This window comes from Emys orbicularis, chromosome 2, assembly GCF_028017835.1.
Source record: "Emys orbicularis isolate rEmyOrb1 chromosome 2, rEmyOrb1.hap1, whole genome shotgun sequence".
Classification (NCBI taxonomy): domain Eukaryota; kingdom Metazoa; phylum Chordata; order Testudines; family Emydidae; genus Emys; species Emys orbicularis.
Genome location: NC_088684.1, coordinates 246931751 through 246948554, shown reverse-complemented (window position 1 = coordinate 246948554; position 16804 = coordinate 246931751).

Sequence of the window (16804 nt, the reverse complement as noted above, 5' to 3'; positions counted from 1 at the left end):
TTTACAATGAATTTTCTTTGGGTTTACACTAGCATGACATAAGACTGAGTACAGCTTTTCGTGTATATTCATTTTCACTTTTCACTTGGATAGTCACCGAAGGTGGGGGTCACAAAGGTATTTAGGTGCCTAACTCCCATTGATCTCAAAGGGAGTTAGGCACTTAAGTCCCTTGGTGACTCCCACCTCTATACTGTCAGTTTCTCCTTTGCCAAAAATCTCCTTCTAAACATTAACAAGGGAGCAGAAAAATTCTGATGAAGTTTGCTTTGAAGGCTTGTTTTAAATCAGTATATTCTGCTTCAAGGGTACTGTCAGAAACTGGACTTTAAAAAAATAGCCAGTTTTCTTAAATGCGAGTTGCCAGTTCCCTTCTAGCACTCACGGGACTCCAAAATTTCAAAAGATCTCATTTTCAGTCCTCACCAAAACAAAAACACATTTAGAAAGCTTTAATATTTTTGGGAAAGAGAATTGTTATTTTCCAGCCAGCCCTAAACACAAAATCCCTCACCTATTAATTGAATCATCAGGGACAACAGATAGCAGCCCTCACTGTAACTGGAAAGGTGCCTGTGTGAAAAGTATTCCCAATGCAAGGACAATTTGACTGCATGGTGCTACAGCCTTGAGCCCTGCTGTTCTGTCAGTTTAATGGTTTCTCCCTTGTGTGTGACTCAGGCTATAGATGCAGTAGGTTGTTCTGGGACTAGCTTCCTTGCACAGTAATTTCTTTCCTATACTATCTATGACAGAGGGACAGTGATCCCATTTGAAGACATATGGGAGATCACCTAACCCAGCATTTGTCAAATGTGGCCACCATGGCCGCAAGCGGCCTCCCAGGAACTTTTCTGCAGCCACAGCAGCCTCCTGGGCAGAGATGGGGGTGGAAGGCAAAGCAGCAGCCCCTCCCTGCAGCGTCCAGCTGTTGCTCCTGGATGCGCTGCCTTGGTGTTTGCTGACCCCACCAGCAGGGGATCGGCCCCATGTACTGCACAGCCCCCAGGGGGCTCCAGGCAGCGCATCTGCAGACATGTGGGGATGGGGGGTGTTCTTAGCGGGGGAGGAACCTTCAACTCTGCAGGCAGCCGGTGAATTCCCAACTCACCTTCCCGGGGGCTGAGAGGCTCCGGGGGCAGGCTTCGGGCTTCAGGCTTCAGTGCCCCTCCCTCCCCAGCTTCAGCCCTGGGGCTCTGGGCTTCAGCATCACCACCCCAACCCCACCCCGGCTCCAGCAATAGGACTCCAGCGGCAGGCTCTGGGCTTCAGTTTGGGGTGGAAAAATTATCAGAGCGGCCACAAGCAGGCCACACTCTGAGACCACCAAAAAAAATTTTATGAGAACCCCTCTGACCAGTACTTTCATTGGAAGAGGATGGAGTTGTCCCTTGCAGTGCAGCATGCAACATTTTGGAGCCTAATTCTAATGGCAAATTGGAACTGAAGAATATTCTGGGAGTAGTGCAAAATCTTAGGGCCTGGGTCACTCACTAGGTTAATCTGGCTGTTAGCACTAGCACAACTTACACTCTTTGTTTGCAAGCTCAGCAGAGAGACTCAGGTTTGAAAGAGCACAAAAACAAACTTCTCTCTCACCTTAGAAGTGTTCTTTCCAAGACACATTGGAGGGGCAAAGTGATGAAGCACTGCTTTCCTTGTTCTGCAGATAATTAGAAGACTTTCATCTCTAGAGCTGTCATTTCAGCATTTTTTAAGAGCCCTACATTCCCCAGACATACTTTTTAAAAGGTGAGTTACATGCCGAGTACCATATATGATGGCAGAACAATTCCCTTAAAGTTTTCAGGGTTGCAAAAGTTCTCCCCTAAGGCATAGTTGACTGATCGATACGTTTTAGACACTGTAGAATCATTTTTATTTTTATTTTTGGGGGGAGGAAGGTTAGACTACTGTTGGAGCATTATATTAAAAATAATCATAGCTCTGTGCTTGCATATACACAGAATGGAGAAGTGATAAGGATTGTTTAATGGAGTTGGTAATGGTATCGATCTCTCATTGCTTAAAATGGAACTTGCAGCTTAATCAGATCTGCGGGTGTCTTTCTCATTATTTACATTGCCAAAGAGGATTAAATATTAGGGGGAAGGTATGAGGATTTGCTTTGCCAGATAAATAAAAATCAATTTGTTTTTGTTAGTAAATGTGTTAAATGCAGCAAGGCAACAAATCCTGCAAACCTCTGGAGGATGCCTTTTACAAGACAGAGTAGCCTCCGAAAGGCAGTAAAAGCATTGCTATGAACAAGGATCTACGTAAGAGGCATGCAAAATGTGTGATATTAATCTCTATGGGAGCTGGACAATTATACACAGTGGTATTTTTTTTCTTTAAATCTTATTTCCTGTTTATGGCTTGGGCATTTCTTATGCAAAGTGTTTGTGCTTGTGACCACATTCTAGTCTCCTCCTTGTACACATCTGGGGGCCGGTCAATGAGGCTATTCACATAAGTAAGAATTTGGATCTTACTATGTTTCTGCAATGCTGACAACCTTCACTAATGTCTTGTCTTATGTCCATAAGAGCAAATCCTGCCTCTTCTCTCTCACACACATCTCTGTTTACTACTTCCTCTGCAAGGGCTGCTATATCCCTACCTGCCAGCAAGCAGCTCTGCTGCCACTCTGTAGTTTGAGGATAAACCCTCCATGCTCACTACCCCCACACAGGCTACGCTCCCCAGTGGTACATCCCAGTTATTTGAGCTTTACACTCAGGGCAGGCTTTTCCCCCAAATGATGGGGTCTAGTTCCCCATTGATGCACACACAGGATTCCCATGCCTGAATCAGTAAGAGAGCAGATCCTCATGTCATTTGATTTTCTGTCATTTGATCCACTGATACCTGCTTTGTGGGCTGTGCTCAGGGCTATGTATGTTTACCTCTGTACATCCCTGTGTTGCCTAAAAAACTGAGTCCATTCGGCTCAGATTAGAATGGAAGCAATCGACAAAATGACATGGGTGACATATAGTTTGCACTTTGATAGTGTATGTGTGACTCTATTAATCCCTCAGTGCCAACTGGCAAAGGGCTCACTGATATGTAACACCAACTCCTCTCAGGCCTGACAAACCACTACACCTAATACACTGCAGTCATGGTATTGATCTATATAAAATGTTATGTAAGGTATCAAATAAGGGTTTATATCCTCCTGGTCATCATAAGCATTGTGAGCTGTAGGTATGGATGTTAGTCATGACGTTGTATTATGTGTTAAAAATTTGTTTAAACTAGATAAGCAAGGTAGATAAACAAGTTTTTCCCAGATAAAAGAATGTTGATTTACCTGGGTCTCTGAGGTAAATCAAGCATTGTGTAAGTCAACACAAAGCAAACTTCATTTGTTTATTAAGTCAACAGGAAAAGCAAGTTAATGGGAGGATGAGAAAGACAATATGGCATCAGCATACCAAAGAACAGACAGCAGAGCAGAAAAACTCTGTATAGAGTACACTTCAAAGGAATACATTTAAAAGGTTTCAGGACTGTAAGAAGGAGGAAAGGGAACCCCTTGGTTATCCATCACTGAGGAAGCAAAAAGGACAGCGCTTTTTGTGTCCATGAAAGCTGGATCCTATCCAGGGGCCTAGTGATACTGAGAGGGTGCTTTAGGTGAAAAGCTTAATTTAGACAAAGATTTTAGTCTGCTAAAGTTGTGTTTAGTCTTCTAGAATCATATTATACTTTTGTTTTATTGTAATCATATCTGTATCCACTACCCTTATTCAGTATCACTTGAATATCGTTGTTAACAAACCTCTCTTTGCTTTATCAGAAGTGTGAATTCTTAGTTGAATCAAATAAGCTGTCTCTTTGGAGGCAGCGGATTTGGTAATTACTGAGAATGTCCAGTGACAGGGGCTGGATACCACAGGGGAACGCTCTTCAAGGAAGTTTGGGGACTGGGGCTCACCAGGTGTTACCTGCAAGGCAAAGTATAGGCTGACAGGGTCCTGAGAAGTTTATCTGGGGTGGCTAATGGATGGGATTGACAGGGAACTGTCACCCAAATTAGCACCAGCAAATCTCTCTTTTGCTAAGGCAGAGGTGTAACACAATCACTCATAGTTCTCGTCACCCCAAGAAAGTGTCACTACATGGAAGAAGTTTTTCATTTTTTAGTATCTGAACAAACCTGTCTACAAGCAGAAAACAAGGTGCTTGTTCTGCACTTGAAGAGTTCAATTTATTTCTGAACTGGAAACAGGAGTAGTCACCTTTTTAGATGATGAAAAGCCAGCACCAGATGTTGCCCTTCTAGGACATGATCCCACAAGGGTTTGTGAGGTACTGAACAATCTCAGCTCAACTACTGTGGAAGATGAGACCACTTAGCACATGACAGGTCTGAGACCGTAAATGGCATCCATAGGCTTCATAGAAATATTGAGCGGCAGCTAACATGTTTCAAGAATAACTTCTTAAATCTAAATTACTTTTAAAAAATCCCATCTCTCTCTGGATCCTACATGTTGGCAGCATTTACTCTTACAGCACAAACAGATTAGCTGTCATGAGCTGCTATAATTTATGGGAAATCTCCCACCCTCCCACCACAACTCCCTGCCACTGAAATGGAGTTATTTGCTCCTTTTGTCCTGCCACAGAAAGCTAACTTTCTCCTGGAGTTCAGTTTGCCACAGAAATCTACAGACTTGTACAGACTTCCAGGGCCCGTGCAGCTGCAGACTTTTTCCTGCAGGATTACATGCTTGGTTCTAACTAGAGATGGGTTGGAGCCATCACATTTGGATCCCGTTTTTAGACAACCTAAAGCTCAGAGATGTATGGACACAGGGGGCTTATCATAGAATCATAGAATATCAGGGTTGGAAGGGATCTCAGGAGGTCATCTAGTCCAACCCCCTGCTCAAAGCAGGACCTATTCCCAACTAAATCATCCCAGCCAGGGCTTTGTCAAGCCGGGCCTTAAAAACCTCCAAGGAAGGAGATTCTACCACCTCCCTAGGTAACACATTCCAATGCTTCACCACCCTCCTAGTTAAATAGTGTTTCCCAATATCCAACCTAGACCTCCCCCACTGCAACTTGAGACCATTACTCCTTGTTCTGTCATCTGCCACCACTGAGAACAGCCGAGCTCCATCCTCTTTGGAACCCCCTTCAGGTAGTTGAAAGCAGCTATCAAATCCCCCCTCATTCTTCTCTTCTGGAGACTAAACAATCCCAGTTCCCTCAGCCTCTCCTCATAAGTCATGTGCTCCAGACCCCTAATCATTTTTGTTGCCCTCCGCTGGACTCTTTCCAATATTTCCACATACTTCTTGTAGTGTGGGGCCCAAAACTGGACACAGTACTCCAGATGAGGCCTCACCAATGTCGAATAAAGGGGAATGATCACGTTCCTCGATCTGCTGGCAATGCCCCTACTTATACAGCCCAAAATGCCGTTAGCCTTCTTGGCAACAAGAGCACACTGTTGACTCATATCTAGCTTCTCGTCCACTGTGACCCCTAGGTCCTTTTCTGCAGAACTGCTACCTAGCCATTCGGTCCCTAGTCTGTAGCAGTGCATAGGATTCTTCCATCCTAAGTGCAGGACTCTGCACTTGTCCTTGTTGAACCTCATCAGGTTTTTTCTGGCCCAATCCTCTAATTTGTCTAGGTCCCTCTGTATCTGATCCCTACCCTCCAGCGTATCTACCACGCCTCCCAGTTTAGTGTCATCTGCAAACTTGCTGAGAGTGCAGTCCACACCATCCTCCAGAACATTAATAAAGATATTAAACAAAACCGGCCCCAGGACCGACCCTTGGGGCACTCCGCTTGAAACCGGCTGCCAACTAGACATGGAGCCATTGATCACTACCCGTTGAGCCCGACGATCTAGCCAGCTTTCTATCCACCTTACAGTCCATTCATCCAGCCCATACTTCTTTAACTTGGTGGCAAGAATACTGTGGGAGACCGTATCAAAAGTTTTGCTAAAGTCAAGGAATAACACATCCACTGTTTTCCCCTCATCCACAGAGCCAGTTATCTCATCATAGAAGGCAATTAGGTTAGTCAGGCACGACTTCCCCTTGGTGAATCCATGCTGACTGTTCCTGATCACTTTCCTCTCCTCTAAGTGTTTCATAATTGATTCCTTGAGGATCTGCTCCATGATTTTTCCAGGGACTGAGGTGAGGCTGACTGGCCTGTAGTTCCCCGGATCCTCCTTCTTCCCTTTTTTAAAGATGGGCACTACAATAGCCTTTTTCCAGTCATCTGGGACCTCCCCCGATCGCCATGAGTTTTCAAAGATGATGGCCAATGGCTCCGCAATCACATCCGCCAACTCCTTTAGCATCCTCGGATGCAGCGCATCCGGCCCCATGGATTTGTGCTCATCCAGTTTTTCTAAATAGTCCCGAACCACTTCTTTCTCCACGGAGGGCTGGTCACCTCCTCCCCATACTGTGCTGCCCAGTCCAGCAGTCTGGGAGCTGACCTTCTTCGTGAAGACAGAGGCAAAAAAAGCATTGAGTACATTAGCTTTTTCCACATCCTCTGTCACTAGGTTGCCTCCCTCATTCAGTAAGGGGCCCAGACTTTCCTTGACTTTCTTCTTGTTGCTAACATACCCGAAGAAACCCTTCTTGTTACTCTTAACATCTCTTGCTAGCTGCAACTCCAAGTGTGATTTGGCCTTCCTGATTTCACTCCTGCATGCCTGAGCAATATTTTTATACTCCTCCCTGGTCATTTGTCCAATCTTCCACTTCTTGTAAGCTTCTTTTTTGTGTTTAAGATCAGCAAGGATTTCACTATTTAGCCAAGCTGGTCGCCTGCCATATTTACTATTCTTTCTACACATCGGGATGGTTTGTTCCTGCAACCGCAATAAGGATTCTTTAAAATACAGCCAGCTCTCCTGGATCCCTTTGCCCGTCATGTTATTCTCCCAGGGGATCCTGCCCATCTGTTCCCTGAGGGAGTCAAAGTCTGCTTTTCTGAAGTCCAGGGTCCATATTCTGCTGCTCTCCTTTCTTCCTTGTGTCAGGATCCTGAACTCGACCATCTCATGGTCACTGCCTCCCAGGTTCCCATCCACTTTCGCTTCCCCTACTAATTCTTCCCTGTTTGTGAGCAGCAGGTCAAGAAAAGCTCTGCCCCTAGTTGGTTCCTCCAGCACTTGCACCAGGAAATTGTCCCCTACACTTTCCAAAGACTTCCTGGATTGTCTGTGCACCGCTGTATTGCTCTCCCAGCAGATATCAGGGTGATTAAAGTCTCCCATGAGAACCAGGGCCTGCGATCTAGCAACTTCTGTTAGTTGCCGGAAGAAAGCCTCGTCCACCTCACCCCCCTGGTCTGGTGGCCTATAGCAGACTCCAACCACGACATCACCCTTGTTGCTCACACTTCTCAAATTTATCCAGAGACTCTCAGGTTTTTCTGCAGTTTCATACCGGAGCTCTGAGCAGTCATACTCCTCTCTTACATACAGCGCAACTCCCCCACCTTTTCTGCCCTGCCTGTCCTTCCTGAACAGTTTATATCCATCCATGACAGTACTCCAGTCATGTGAGTTATCCCACCAAGTCTCTGTTATTCCAATCACATCATAGTTCCCTGACTGTGCCAGGACTTCCAGTTCTCCCTGCTTGTTTCCCAGGCTTCTTGCATTTGTGTATAGGCACTTAAGATAACTCGCTGATTGTCCCGCTTTCTCAGTATGAGACAGGAGTCCTCCCCTCTTATGTTCTCCTGCTCGTGCTTCCTCCCAGGATCCCATTTCCCCACTTACCTCAGGGCTTTGGTCTCCTTCCCCCGGTGAACCTAGTTTAAAGCCCTCCTCACTAGGTTAGCCAGCCTGCTTGTGAAGATGCTCTTCCCTCTCTTCGTTAGGTGGAGCCCGTCTCTGCCTAGCACTCCTCCTTCTTGGAACACCATCCCATGGTCGAAGAATCCAAAGCCTTCTCTCCGACACCACCTGCGTAGCCATTCGTTGACTTCCACGATTCGACGGTCTCTACCCAGGCCTTTTCCTTGCACAGGGAGGATGGACGAGAACACCACTTGCACCTCAAACTCTTTTATCCTTCTTCCCAGAGCCACGTAGTCTGCTGTGATCCGCTCAAGGTCATTCTTGGCAGTGTCATTGGTTCCCACGTGGAGAAGCAGGAAGGGGTAGCGATCCGAGGGCTTGATGAGTCTCGGCAGTCTCTCCGTCACATCGTGTATCCTAGCTCCTGGCAAGCAGCAGACCTCTCTGTTTTCCCGGTCGGGGCGGCAGATAGATGACTCAGTCCCCCTAAGGAGGGAATCCCCGACCACCACCACCCTCCTCCTCCTCTTGGGAGTGGTGGTTGTGGAACCCTCATCCCTAGGACAGTGCATCTTTTGCCTTCCAATCGGTGGAGTCTCCTTCTGCTCCCTTCCTTCAGATGGGACATCTAGTCCACTCTCCGCATTAGTACCTGTAGAGAGAACATGGAAACGATTGCTCACCTGTATCTCCATTGCTGGTACATGGACGCTCCTCTTTCTCCTTCTGGAGGTCACATGCTGCCAAACTTCTTCACCATCCTTCTGTCCCTGCTGCGCCTGCTCTGAATCTTCAGAACATTGTGGCCGTAGAAGCATCTCCTGACGTCTGTCCAGGAAATCTTCATTTTCCCTTATGCAACGCAGAGTCGATACTCGTTTCTCCAGACCTCGAACCTTCTCTTCCAATATGGAGACCAGCTTGCACTTTGTACAGACAAAGTCGCTTCTGTCCTGTGGAAGAAAGACAAACATGGCACAACCTGTGCAGGTTACAACAGCTGATCGCTCACCTTCCATATCACCTTCCTCTTAAGAGCTTCCTCAGCTGTTGCAGTAACTACTCAGAGAAACCTGCAGATGAAAGCCTCAGTGAGTTCTCCCCAGGCGAACTCCCAGGCAAACTCCCTCTGTTAGCCTCTGCTGTTCGCTGCTCAGTTGGTTTGCTGCTGTCTGCCCTTATATACCAGTCAGGCCCACTCAAGGCCCACCTGGAACAAAGCACTCCCAATTCACACTTTTCAAACAGCTCCCATTGCACCAGCTCCCATTGAGCCAGTGTGAGTATAGATAGTGCAGTGTGGGTAGTGGCAGCGGAGGTATGGCTTAGCCATGCCGAGTACATACCCACAGATTTCAGGTGAGTTTGTACTTGGCACCACTAAGCCGTGTCTCCACTGCCACTACCAGAGCTATCTGACCTACATTGCTACTTATACTCGCACTAGCTCAGGGGTCGGCAACGTTTGGCACGCGGCTCGCCACGGTAAGCACCCTGGCAGGCCGGGCCAGTTTATTTACCTGCTGACGCGGCAGGTTTGGCCGATCGCGGCCCCCACTGGCCGTGGTTCGCCGTCCCGGGCCAATGGGAGCGGTGGGAAGCCGCAGCCAGCACATCCCTCTCCCGCGCCACTTCTTGCCGCCCCCATTGGCCCGGGACGGTGAACCGCGGCGAGTGGGGGCCGCGATCGGCCGAACCTGCCGCGTCAGCAGGTAAATAAACTGGCCCGGCCCGCCAGGGTGCTTACCCTGGCGAGCCGCGTGCCAAACGTTGCCGACCCCTGCACTAGCTCAACGAGAGCCAGTGTGAGTATGTGGACACAAGCAGGGGAATCACAACCCTAGCTCATAGTGTAGACATAATCACAGAAGTCCCACATAAACACTCATGCTAAGTTTATAATTGTCCCCCCTGAATTACCATGGTCCTGCTTCTTCCACTCTTACTTACCTTAACTAGTCTCTTACTTGGTGAATATTCCCCCCCTTTTTTAGTGGGATGACTTGTGGGGTTAAGTACTGTTCTACATGGTTATGGATGGTAGAATCAGGCCATATATGAATATAGAGCCACATTGTGACTGCCCCACTGGAGGAGGAGGTGTGGAGAGCCCCTTGTCCATCCTGCAGCACTCTCATGCAGGAGGGAGGTGTCATGTTTTTTCAGTGGGCATGTTGCCAGAGAAAGGACTGGTGAAAACACAGATAAGACCTAATATTTAGCCCTTTAAGGCCCTTTGAGGCTCTGGTCCAAATTCCCTGCCTTGAAGAGTTAATAGTATAATTCTGCATGACAGGATGAAAAACAAGAGCGCAGAAGGGATGAGACAGGCCTAGAGTGACAACAATAAAGCTCATGCAGTGACTTAGTTCTGGACATCTTGAGGATCCATTAAGTAATCTGTAATTTTTGAAAATAAGTAACTCCTTTCTTGTAGGTGATATGGCAGTATGTTAACATAGGGGTGTAAAGCCCTTTTTATTCATCGTGGTGGCTTCTCCTGGCCACCTGGGAGTTACGCACTGATCCTTGATTCATGGGGCGTGAAAACTACTCATCAACACACATTCTCTCCATGTATATTTATATAGGTGTGTTTGACAGGAACCATCCAGCAGCACACTTCATCCTAGGACAATGTGTCCCAGTGGGAACTACTATAACCAATTAGTATAAAAGGCTGAGATCTGTTCCAGACTCAAAAAATAGACTTTTATTCAGTCCATTTGGATACCTCATTACATAAAATTGAACAAATTCTCTCACACTGATGTAAATCTAGAGTAAATCTGCTGAAATTACTATTTTGAATTTATATCAGCAGAGCTGATAGAAGAATTTGGCTCCTCATTATTGGGTAAAATCCTAGCCCTGTTTAAGTCAATGGTGCCAGAAATTCATCCCTTTATTAATAATGGCTGCATCAGTTTAGGCATATTTTGTGCAAAATGTTAATGATTTTCTAATTCCCTGTAATCATTTATCCCTTGTGAGCAAGTTCTGTTACCACACTGCAACATAAATTCCTGCCAAGCCTTCTCCCCAGACTTGGCAGTCTGAAGGGTTTCTCCTGAAGGACTTTCCATAGATCCCTGTCCCCACCCCATCTCCTTTATACACAGGACTGAAGTAGTCACCCACACCTGCGACAATGAATGAATGAGTTTGCATCCCCCCCCCACACACACACACACACCCCAGCATGCTCCAATGCTTGCTAGCAGAGCAAATCAAGAGAAGTCCCCTGCCATTGTGTTAGACACCTCAAAATAATCTTTCCTGGAACTAAGTCAAAAATGAATCCCTCATCCTATCGTTTCATTTCGAAAGAGGAGAGAGGAAAATGTGAACTGAATAACACTATAGTTTGCAAGTTTTGTAGAATTTTTTTTTTAATTTTCAATTAAGATTATTCAACTTGATGTATTTTTCTACCCTGTTCTTTGGCCAATAATTTAAGGCTTGCTATAAACAGTAATGCTTGCTACAACCCCAGATAACTTCAAATGCTTCTGTGTAGGGCTCCTTTTATTTATTTATTTTATTTTTAATTCACAGCACATTTTCTGTTCTGCCTCTGGTTCAAGGATATGATCAGTGCAGGTATACTGTGACACTCTAACTGTCCTTTAGCCAGGCTGATTTATGGAGCAGCTTTCCCCTTTCTTTTCCACTGCCTGTAATGTAATACAAAAAGGAAATATAAAATGGAGCTGTAAAATAATTGATTCACTGGTGTGTACTATCAAATGAACTCACAGTTCAAAAAGGCAGAGGAGCAAAACAGTTGATTGTCACATCTAACAGTGACAAATGCCATTTCAGTGTTATGGAATGAAGCTAATTCTAAACTTGCACAGCAACTGAGACATATGACAATGACAATGTGTTGTCTCCTTCTGAATTTGTTAATCTATTTTGTGCCTTTCGTCTTTCACTTTGCTTTGTGGTAATAGATGAAAGTGCATTCTAAAAGTTCTCATTTTGTGGGGGTTTTCTTTCAAAAATTAATGCTCATCTTTTCTCAAGAGAGATTTGACACTCCAGATGGCTCTGTCATAACTTTTTGTGCCTGAATCCTTGGAATTAAGTGACTGTAGAGTCTGCGTACCATTGAGGGCAGTAGGCATCTTTCAGATGCAGCCCTAAGGATTATTTATTTTTTATATGACACTGTCTAACATTACTCCTGAAAGTCACCAAGAATGAGATTTAGACTGTGTAGTGAATAACCAATTAATTCATGGCAAATCCACCTGTGCAATCCTATCAGGTAGGATCATCTACAATTTCTGCCATGCCTCTCATTATTTGAGCTAAATCCTTGTCCAGATGCCAAGCCTCAGTTTGTGTCATCAGTCAAGTGATATTCTGCATCTGCTACATCATCCTCCACCTTGCAAAACTCTTCACTGTTGCTGTGCTGTAATGAGTGAGGCTAGGGGTAGGCTAAAGGATCAACACACTCATGGATCTTCTGTCCATAACCTTGATCCTTCTCTAGCCTGTCCTCAAAATAACCTTAATGGTAGTGTAGTTGAAGCATCCTTGGAGCACAGTACCACATTACACAGGGTATGTGGACTCCTCATCCCTATGGGCTCCTAACATCCTGACCCCAGTACCATTCAGCCAAACCACACCATTGTGTTCAAAGCTGCCCACACCAGGAACTGATACATCAGGAATTGAACTGGAGATTTCCAGAGCTGACCAAGTTCTACATCATCAGCTGCAGAGCCAGAATCTATAGCTGGGGACTGTAACTGTAGTAAAGAGGTCATCAAGGGGTTAACTGGGTTACTCAGAGTATTATGCTTATGGCATAAGACCCCAGTCCTACATTTTGCTAGGTGTAGGTACACAATTGGGACCATGTAGAGCCCCCATTGAACTTTGTAGGGGCTTGTACAGGTGCACACATACAGGTGCGCACACATACTGTATACACAGGTAAATTCAGAATTGGGACTTAATTTAAGATAAGATACAACAAATTATTGTAACAGACAGTCACAGGGAAGAGGAGGAGAAAGGATCTGGGTGAAAGCAATACTGTAATGCAGCTACATAAGCTTACAATGTGCTCAACTTGAATCATTCTGAACCATATACACATTTTTATTTGTATATTCATATTTAAAATTTTCCATCAAATTACCACAATGTGCAGTCCCTTAATAATCGCCAGCCTGGAAAAAAGTGACCCTGACTCACTGTGCATTCTGACTTATACCCTCGTTGGAACCCCTTGTTCAATCTACTAGCTTCCAGTTTAGACCCTTATCCTGCGAGCTGTGGTATGGGCTAGAGGATCAAGACTTTAGTCTCTTCTGTGGCTAGCATATCAACTGCAAACTGATCCTGATTTTTTTTCAGTGTATTCATCATTCACATTCACCAGATAAAGTAGTTTCAGTCAATAACTTTTGGCCAATGGTTGTTCCGTGCGCGGTGTGATTGATCAACTGCTTCATGTGACTTTTCCTGCTCTCTGACAGGAAAACTGAAACATTTTAAACAGGAAGATAATGAATCATGAATAATGCACTTTTGGTATGAACTTTAGGATGAATAATCACTCATGCTAAAATTTGTGAAATTTTCAAGATTCACAACATGTTGGGGATTCACAAATATTTTTATGAGGCTGTCCAAACACTTATGAAGAATAACTACTATCACCCTGTGACAGTGAATCATAGTGAACCAAAATCTGTGATTTATTCACCAGTTGGGGGGTTTTCTTTGGGTGTTTGACCAGTTCTAATTGTAAATAATGTAATGGTTTGTTTCTCCTTAAGAGTGTGATGTGTATTCTGCTTTCATAGCTCTACAACCTTCATTACCAGTGCACACTGCACTGAGATTTTTGGCACATACAAAAGTTTTTATGTCTCAGAAATTAAATCTTTGAACTAATAAAAGGTGTCTAGAAAATTTAAACACTTTTAGAGAATTACTACAGACCTCTCTATTAAACCACAATGGAATTGGAATTACATTTTATTTCTTATGAACTCGTCCTCTGTTAAAACTCCACTTCTGAAATATTGCCCTTGAACATATCTTTTAGTATCTCTGAATTCTAATCTAGTCACATTTTTTAAAAATCTCATTCTGGATTTCCACTAAAAACTAGACTGAGAAAAGGATGAATTTGGGGGTTTATTCTGCTACCCTTTTAAGGAGGAAGCAGGGGTAGAAGGTATTTGTATGTATAACTCCCAATCAGGGTCTGATCCAATTACCACTGAAGTCAATGGAAGTGTTTCCATTGATTTCAGTGGACATCAGATTGGGCTTTAAATGTTTTGGCATCATATTTTCTCCCCATCCCGCATAATATTTCATCCTGCTCCCAAATTTCTAACCCCTTTGGAGAATATTCTTGAGAGATGTCTTCTGCTTTCAGTATAAAACTATTTTAGGCTAGTTTAAAACTTTGTTTGGTCCTTAGAATGTAACACGTCAATAGTCGGAGATAAGAACTGGCAGCTGGCCAGCATGCACCACAGACAGCACAGATTAGATGCAGATCAATCTGCAAGAAATGTCTCTTTGTCCTAATATGTAGTCAGTGCCCTCCCCATTCAGAAAAAACAAAAGCCTATATCAACACCCAGACCCACATGTTTCACTTTGGGCTTAGCAAGAGAGTGATGCTTCTAACAGACTATTTTAATTCCTGTATCCCTCCATTCTTTTCTCCTTTATGGTGTATCTGGTCCAAGAATATGACATGAGCTTGTGAAGCAATATTGCAAGCTTTCTTAAAACAGTATCCTTCAAACATTGGCCATCAGTTAGTGTGTGGCAGTTCAATCAATATGAGATTGCATCAAAAAACTATTCCTGCCTCCTGCAGGAGCAGGAGGTCAGTGGGAATGTCTGCTCTGAATGGCTAACTAAAAACTTCCTTTTTATCTCATTATGTGCAGCAACACAGTAAGTATGATTTTATATCTTGACCCGACTGTTGGAGCGATGATCAGAGTTTACAACCTCTAATTGCACAGATTCAATAGCATCCCCCCCTTTCTGCTTTCTTTTGTGTTTCTTTTTTATCAAAGACAAGACAACACAGTGTTTTTTAAAGCTAGTTTTCCATCTCCAGGTGATCACTATTAGCTTGTACCCATATTGGTCCAGTCAGGATTTAGCTAATATAACAAGGACCTGATCCAGCTCCCACCACAATCAATAAAAGAACTCCCATTGATTTCAGCGGGAGTTGGAACAAGCCCCAAATACTAGGGAAGAGATTTTCAAAGGGTATTTGGCACCCAGATCATAACTCCCTTTTGTTCCTTTGAAAATCTCTCCCTAAACTATCTTTCCAGTGGGGGCTAAAAATGTGGCACTGGGAAAAGTAGACAAGCTGCTACATCCTTAGACACATGAATCAATGCTGTTTTTCCTGTTTCCCCATCCTGAACTGATGTTGTTCTGAAAGCAGTCAGGGAATTCTTACTGCCCCATTTAAACTAATTGGAGCCAAAACTCCTATCATATGGATTCTACGGAAAAGAAGGGCCAGAGATAAAGGGAAAATAATATTCAAGAGAGAGATTTTAAAAACAAAACAAAATAAAATAAACATAAAAACCTTCAGTTCTAAAAAAAATAGGGATTGATTTGCATGCCACCTTTCCAGAATAGGCCCTATTCAAATAGACAGCACTCTACCCTCCATGGAATATGACACGCTTCTTTTTAAATACAGGAGCTGAGCTACAACAGCTGCTTTTTTGCCTGCTAGTTAGCGGCCTGAGGAATGGAAGGTCATATGCATCCTGTACTGTATAAGACTACATTATGATGATAGTGTCTGTAATTATGTAGACACTTTTGCCCTGCCTCCAGCCAGATTTTGGTTATACAGGGAAATATGTCATCAAGGATCTCAGATGAGAACAACAACAATAATTGTGCAGAAAATGAGCTGCCATGGCCTTTTTCTCTAAGCACTCTGTGAAACCATGATTATAGATGTGACCTTTCTGCCAGGTGGAGACGGCATCAACAAGGGCCAGGTTCAATATTGAGGGGTTCCTCTTAACTATGCAAAACAGAATCGACTCGAGCCCCCACCCAGTAATCTGGAGTAATTTAACACCACCTCTGGGCACCTCTAAGAAGCAATACTTCCCCACTCGCAAGCACTGCGTCTGTAGAAAAACTTGTAATAAAAAGGGAAAAGGAACCTGGCATTAATTTGGGAAAACACCACAACCACAATTCAAAAGCATGTGACCATGAGCAAACACCCCACCCAGAGTGTGCTGGGAAGTATCCTTTGCCTCAGTTCCTCACCTTGTGATGTGAAAGTCCAACAAATGTACCCTTAATCTGCCATTGCCCTCTCTCTCCACTGCACCCAACTCACAGTTGTAGTCCTTGGTCAGCAAAGGCCCAGAGTTCACATGAGTTCACCTGCCACCAGGGGTGGGGGGGGGAGAAAGACATCGAGTGCTGCTGCCGCCTCTGCAATTGACTCACAGTTGCCATCCTTTACTCTGGAACTACTGGCCACTGCCATTCGCTCTGCTGCTGTCATTCACTCTAGCGCTGCTGCTTCTGCCATTCGCTCTGCTGTCACACTCTGAGGTTCCACCACTTAACCCAGCTTTCAGTGATTGCAGTGGGGAACCTCACTGCAGGCTGGGCAGTCTCTTTCACTGGGACACTGTCCCACACCAGGTCTAAGACTCAGCAGCTAAACCTGTTTATCAGAGATTTCAGGTTTAGTGATCACTTAACAAAACAAAGACTCTCAATTAAGTCTAATCAGCTCTGTCTTTAAACAGTGGAGAGGGAGAGGGTCAATTGGTGTCTAAGGGCTGGTCTACACTATAGACATATATCAGACGCTTTAGGCAGCACCTACATCACCAGGCACAAACACCTATCCACACCCTTTTTCTCCTTCACTGGAATTTACCATCTCTCCCCTGCTTAGCGAGTGAGGTTCAGTTGAGGGTGACCCCCTCACTG